The sequence below is a fragment of the Bos indicus x Bos taurus genome, chromosome X (assembly GCF_003369695.1).
Source record: "Bos indicus x Bos taurus breed Angus x Brahman F1 hybrid chromosome X, Bos_hybrid_MaternalHap_v2.0, whole genome shotgun sequence".
Lineage (NCBI taxonomy): Eukaryota > Metazoa > Chordata > Mammalia > Artiodactyla > Bovidae > Bos > Bos indicus x Bos taurus.
The window spans coordinates 25,991,053-25,996,887 of NC_040105.1; the positions used below are offsets into that span (position 1 = coordinate 25,991,053).

Here is a 5,835-nt window from a genome sequence, read left to right on the forward strand (position 1 = left end):
CCTGCTCCTAATCACAGTCATCCCATGCTGGTGGCATGGACAAACAAGAAAACTGGATTGGCTGCACTCAGAAAACTTTCAAAAGCAAGGACTATGCTGTTTTTATAACATGAACTGGGAACTTTAAGGCTGATCTACTAGCATTCTCAACCTGTGTTCCCTGATCCGTGTTGTGTCGAAACCAGCTGGACAAGCAGGGTTTTCGAAAGCACTATATGGTGAGAGAATGAGAAACGAGATGCAAGAATTCAGAGAAAAGTGAGGATCAGGGGACCAACACACCTCCAGGCGAAGGTGCTGAAACTGAATCCAAGCCAGCTTTATTATACTTTCAGCCGTGAATGAAAGAATATGCAGGGAGTAAAACTATAACTCATGTGGCCTTCAGGGGCAAAAAACAAAATGATCATTAACCATTAAGTAATTAGGAAACAGTAATCAATAACAAATTAGTAACTAAGACTAATATTCTTATGTATAGATTTTCCACCAGATACGTAAAACATGTGACTCTGAGACGCCAGTTGAGAAACAGTCTGGGGTTGGTTTTCCGACCCCAGGATCATATCTTGTTTTCAAGATTACGAACTGTTCCCTCCGGTCTTGTTTCAAGAGTCTCATACCTTATAGCATCCAGTTTATCAATAATTATAAATTTCTTTTGTGGCCCTTGCCAGGGCCTGCTTTTCTTTTATTCTTCCTGTCTCTTATATCTCCCCCTTTTTGATTTTGTAAGTGATGAGAAATGGTGAGGAATGTTAGTTGTTGTTGGCTTTGTTGCCTCTTGATCATTTTTTTCTAGACTATATAGAAACACAGACGCATAATTAATAGTACTCCCATAACTAGAGCAATTTTGTATCTAAATGTCTTGATCTGTTTTAAAGGATTAAGAGAAGAAAGATTATCAGTAACAGTATCAAGAAAATCTGATTCAGAAATCACATCAAGATGTTTATTAAAAGCTTTTAATATATATTGTTGTAGATCTTGAATATCTACAGAAATATTACTTTAATAGGTGTTGATTAACTTTATCTCAATTAAATTGTGTCTTATTGTATTTGAAAGCCATTATACAAAAGGAAGTATAGTTCTAATCACATCTTAGTCTCACTTGTTTTTGTAAACTGACTAATTGCTCTTTTACAGATTGTTGAAGGTCGGCCACTTGGGAGGCCAATTTTTCATCAATTTTTTGTTGAGTGGTTCAAAGGACATTGGCATCTTTATGCCATTTTTGTACAAAATGAACTGTTTGTTCAGATTTATGAAGAGCCATTTCAGCTACGACTGCCATAGTGGTAATTGCAATAATGTCTAAGATGGCAGCAATTAGTAATCTCAGAAAACGTTTAACACGTTTAAGATTTTTTAATATTTTTTTTACTAATATATACTGTAGGGCTTTCTTGTCAAGGTCATTGTAAATCAACTGGAACCCATATGTCAGTTTTGGTTTTAAGAATGTAAATATGGGGGGTGGGGGGAAGATAATTAGTCACAGCTTAGAAGAGTGCTGAATGCTTTCTCTAAGCCATGCCTGCTGCAGAAAAGAAACATCCCAGGGGCTGGGAGTGTGGAGAACCCAATCTTAATTCCTGGGCTAAATGCTGGTGGTTTGAATGTTTTGAAGCCAGGCCTTTTGCTTCTAGCCTAGGCATATTTTTCTACTTTGTGATTTAATCTTGGCTGAAGAGGAAATAAAAACAGAACAGGAGGTGGTAGAGGGCATGGATAATTCTACCTGCTCCAAAGATCCGGGCTTCACAGAGAGAACAGCCCAGAAAAGAAAGTTCCCCAGCCCTCCTCATTCCTCCAATGGCCACTCGCCACAGGACACATCCACAAGTCTCATTAAAAAGAAAAAGAAACCCGGCTTACTGAAAAATAACAATAAGGAGCAGCCAGAACTAAGACATGGTCCATTTTACTATATGAAGCAGCCACTCACCACAGACCCTGTTGATGTTGTACCGCAGGACAGATGAAATGATTTCTACTGCTGGGTTTGTCACTGGGAAGGCCAAGTCCTTTGCTGTGAGCTCTGTCCCGGGGTTTATCACGCTAAGTGTCTGAGACTGACATCAGAACCAGAGGGGGACTGATTTTGTCCTGAATGTGAGAAGATCACAGTAGCAGAATGCATCGAGACTCAGAGTAAAGCCATGGCGATGCTCATCATCGAAGAGTTATCATACCTGCTCAAGTTCACCATTCAGAAAATGAAACAGCCAGGGACAGATGCATTTCAGAAGCCTGTCCCATTGGAGCAACATCCTGACTATGTAGAATATATCTTCCACCCCATGGACCTTTGTACATTGGAAAAGAATGCTAAAAAGAAAATGTATGGCTGCACAGAAGCCTTTCTGGCTGATGCAAAATGGATTTTGCACAACTGCATCATTTATAATGGGGGAAATCACAAAATGACACAAATTGCAAAAGTAGTCATCAAAATCTGTGAGCATGAGATGAATGAAATTGAAGTTTGTCCAGAGTGTTATCTAGCTGCCTGCCAAAAATGAGATAACTGGTTTTGTGAGCCTTGTAGCAATCCGCATCCTTTGGTTTGGGCAAAACTGAAGGGGTTTCCATTCTGGCCTGCAAAAGCTCTGAGGGATAAAGATGGGCAGGTGGATGCCCGTTTCTCTGGACAACACGTTAGAGCCTAGGTTCCAATAAATAATTGTTACCTCATGTCTAAAGAAATTCCTTTTTCTGTGAAAAAGACTAAAAGCATCTTCAACAGTGCAATGCAAGAGATGGAGCTTTATGTGGAGAACATCTGCCAGAAGTTCGGGGTTTTTAATTACTCTCCATTCAGGACACCCTACACACCCAAGAGCCAGTACCGAATGCTGCTTGACCCCTCCTACCCCAGCGCAGGTGCCGCCAAGATGGACAAACAGGAGAAGGTCAAGCTCAGGTTTGACATGACAGCGTCGCCCAAGATCCTGATGAGCAAGCTGACGCTGAGCGGGGGCGCAGGCCGCAGGATCTCCTTGTCCGACATGCCACACTCCCCCATGAGTACAAACTCCTCCATGCAGACGGGCTCCGACGTGGAGCAGGACGCGAAGGCCACGTCCAGCCACTTCAGTGCCAGTGAACTTCCTGGACAAGAGCACAGCTTCACCAGCCTCCACCAAGACAGGACAAGCGGGGAGTTTATCCGGCAGCCCCAAACCATTCTCTGGCCAAGTATCGCCAGTCACCACGAAAACGGACAAGACATCCACCACGGGAAGCATCCTGAATCTTAACCTGGATCGAAGCAAGGCCGAGATGGACCTGAAGGAACTGAGTGAGTCTGTCCAGCAGCAGTCTGCTCCTGTTCCTCTCATCTCCCCCAAGCGACAGATTCGCGGCAGATTCCACCTAAATCTCGACGAGACAATACAGAGTTGCAAAGCACAATTAGGCATAAATGAAATCTCAGAAGATGTTTATAGGCTGTAGAGCACAGCGATTAGGAGGATTCTGAGAAGTCAGATAGTAGCAGTAGTGACTTTATCAGTGATGAGGAACAGAGGTCCAAGAACGAGCCAGAAGATGCCAAAGACAAAGAGTGGGCTCGGATGGACAAAGAGCCATCTGCTGTAAAAAAAAAAAAAAAAGCTCAAATTGCCGAACCCAGTGGAGACGAAAGAGGAGCTCAAAGTCAGCACATCACCAGCCAGCAAGAAAGCGGACCCAAGCTCAGTCAAGGAGAAGACTAGCCCCAGCCTGAGAAGGACTTTTCAGACAAAGCAAAACCCTCGCCTCATCCCACAAAGGATAAGCTGAAGGGAAAAGATGAGACGGGTTCCCCAACGGTGCATTTGGGCCTGGACTCCGATTCAGAGAGCGAACTTGTCATAGATTTAGGAGAAGACCATTCTGGGTGGGAGGATCAAAAAAATAAGAGGGAACCCAAAGAACCATCTCCCAAGCAGGGAGATCCATGACAGCGGGCAGCCAGTCTCCCCCCAAAACGCTGGTCCTCACCTGCTCATCCTTCCAAACTCCCACGGCTGGGGTCATGGCCACCACCAGCACCACGTCCACGGTCACGGCCCCCGCCGCCACCACCATGGGAAGCCTGGTGAAAAAGCAGAGGCCGCTTTTACCGAAGGAGACTGCTCCGGCCATGCAGCAGGTCGTGTGGAACTCATCAACTGTCTAGCAGAAAGAGATCACGCAGAGCCCATCCACCTCCACCATCATCCTGGTGACCAGCACCCAGTCATCGCCTCTGGTCACCAGCTCAGGGACCACAAGCACCCTAGCATCTTCGGTCAGCACAGACCTGCTCATCACTACCGCTTCAGCTGATGTCGCTGCAGACATCGCCAAGTACACTAGCAAAATGATGGATGCAATAAAAGGCACGATGATGGAAATATATAACGATCTTTCTGAGAACACTACTGGAAGCACAATAGCTGAGATCCGCAGGCTGAGGACTGAGATAGAGAAATTCCAGTGGCTGCACCAGCAGGAGCTCTCGAAAATGAAACACTACTTGGAACTGAACATGGCAGAGATGTGGCAGAGCCTAGAGCAGGAGCGGGACCGGCTCATTGCCGAGGTGAAGAAGCAACTGGAACTGGAGAAGCAGCAGGTGGTGGATGAGACCAAGAAGAAGCAGTGGTGTGCCAACTGCAAGAAGGAGGCCATCTTCTACTGCTGCTGGAACACCAGCTACTGTGACTACCCCTGCCAGCAGGCCCACTGGCTCGAGCACATGAAATCTTGCACTCAGCCAGCTACCGCCCCTCAGCAGGAAGCAGACCCTGAGGTGAACACAGAAACACTAAGTAATCCCAGGGTGCCTCCTCCAGTACTCAGGCAGCTCCCCTGGAAAGCAGCGCCTTGAAAGAGAAGGAGACGCCAGCTGAGAAAAGCAAGGACAGTGGCTCGACCTTCGACCTCTCTGGCTCCAGGGAGACCCCCTCCTCCATTCTCTTAGGCTCCAACCAAGGCTCTGTTAGCAACAGGTGCAACAAACAATCTGCCTCTGCCCCAACCACCACAGACCACCAGCCGGACCCCAACTACCCAGCCCAGAAGTACCATTCCTGGAGCAGTAAATTCAGTTGCTGGAGCGGCAGTGAGGAGAAGCGAGGGTCGGCCTGCTCTGAGCACAACGCCGGTACCAGTTCGAAGAGCCTCATCCCGAAAGAGTCCCGCCTGGATATACCTTCTGGGACTAGGGACATGCTGGGACACAGGCCGCCCGCCCCATGGAGAAAAACAACCCAGACACCAGGGAAACCGGAAACCTCAAAGAAACGTGAGACTGGAAGACCGCCACCCTCAGCCTGGAGAATGCCAGCCATTCAGACTCGGCCTCTGCACCCGGCACGGAGGGCCGCCCACACTACGTCACTTCCCAAAATAGCCTTGACTGAGGACTGTTCTACCCACGTGAAACCTTTGCTTTAGATGTAAATAGTGTACAATTTGTGGATGTCATCGAGCCTAGAGTACTTCCCCTTTTTATATTTGTATTAACTTTAACTTATAAAAAAAGAGAGAGAGAAAAAAAAAAAACAACAAAAATAATAAAAAACAGAAAACACACCCAACAACAAAAAGAATGTTTGGATGCTGGAGAAAGGATGGTCATCCAGCCCATCTTTTACAGGGGTGTGGAGAGGGCAGGGGCCTCGCTTTGGGGCGCACAGCTTCTCCTCCTCTGATGCCCCACGAGCTGTTTCCATTTGTATGTCTGTACACAGCATATTGGGATCAGGAATTTCCCCAGAATTCGGTGCTCCTGTGGACACATCACATGCACCCATTGGCCCCTTTCAAATACTACGTCATCATATTACAAAAGGCAAG

The 5,835-nt window shown here is 46.5% G+C and overlaps 1 pseudogene; it reads left to right on the forward strand.

Annotated features, from left to right (window-relative positions):
* The first annotated feature begins 1,616 nt into the window (after positions 1-1,616).
* LOC113887680 lies at positions 1,617-5,201 on the forward strand (annotated as a pseudogene).
* Positions 5,202-5,835: the final 634 nt, after the last annotated feature.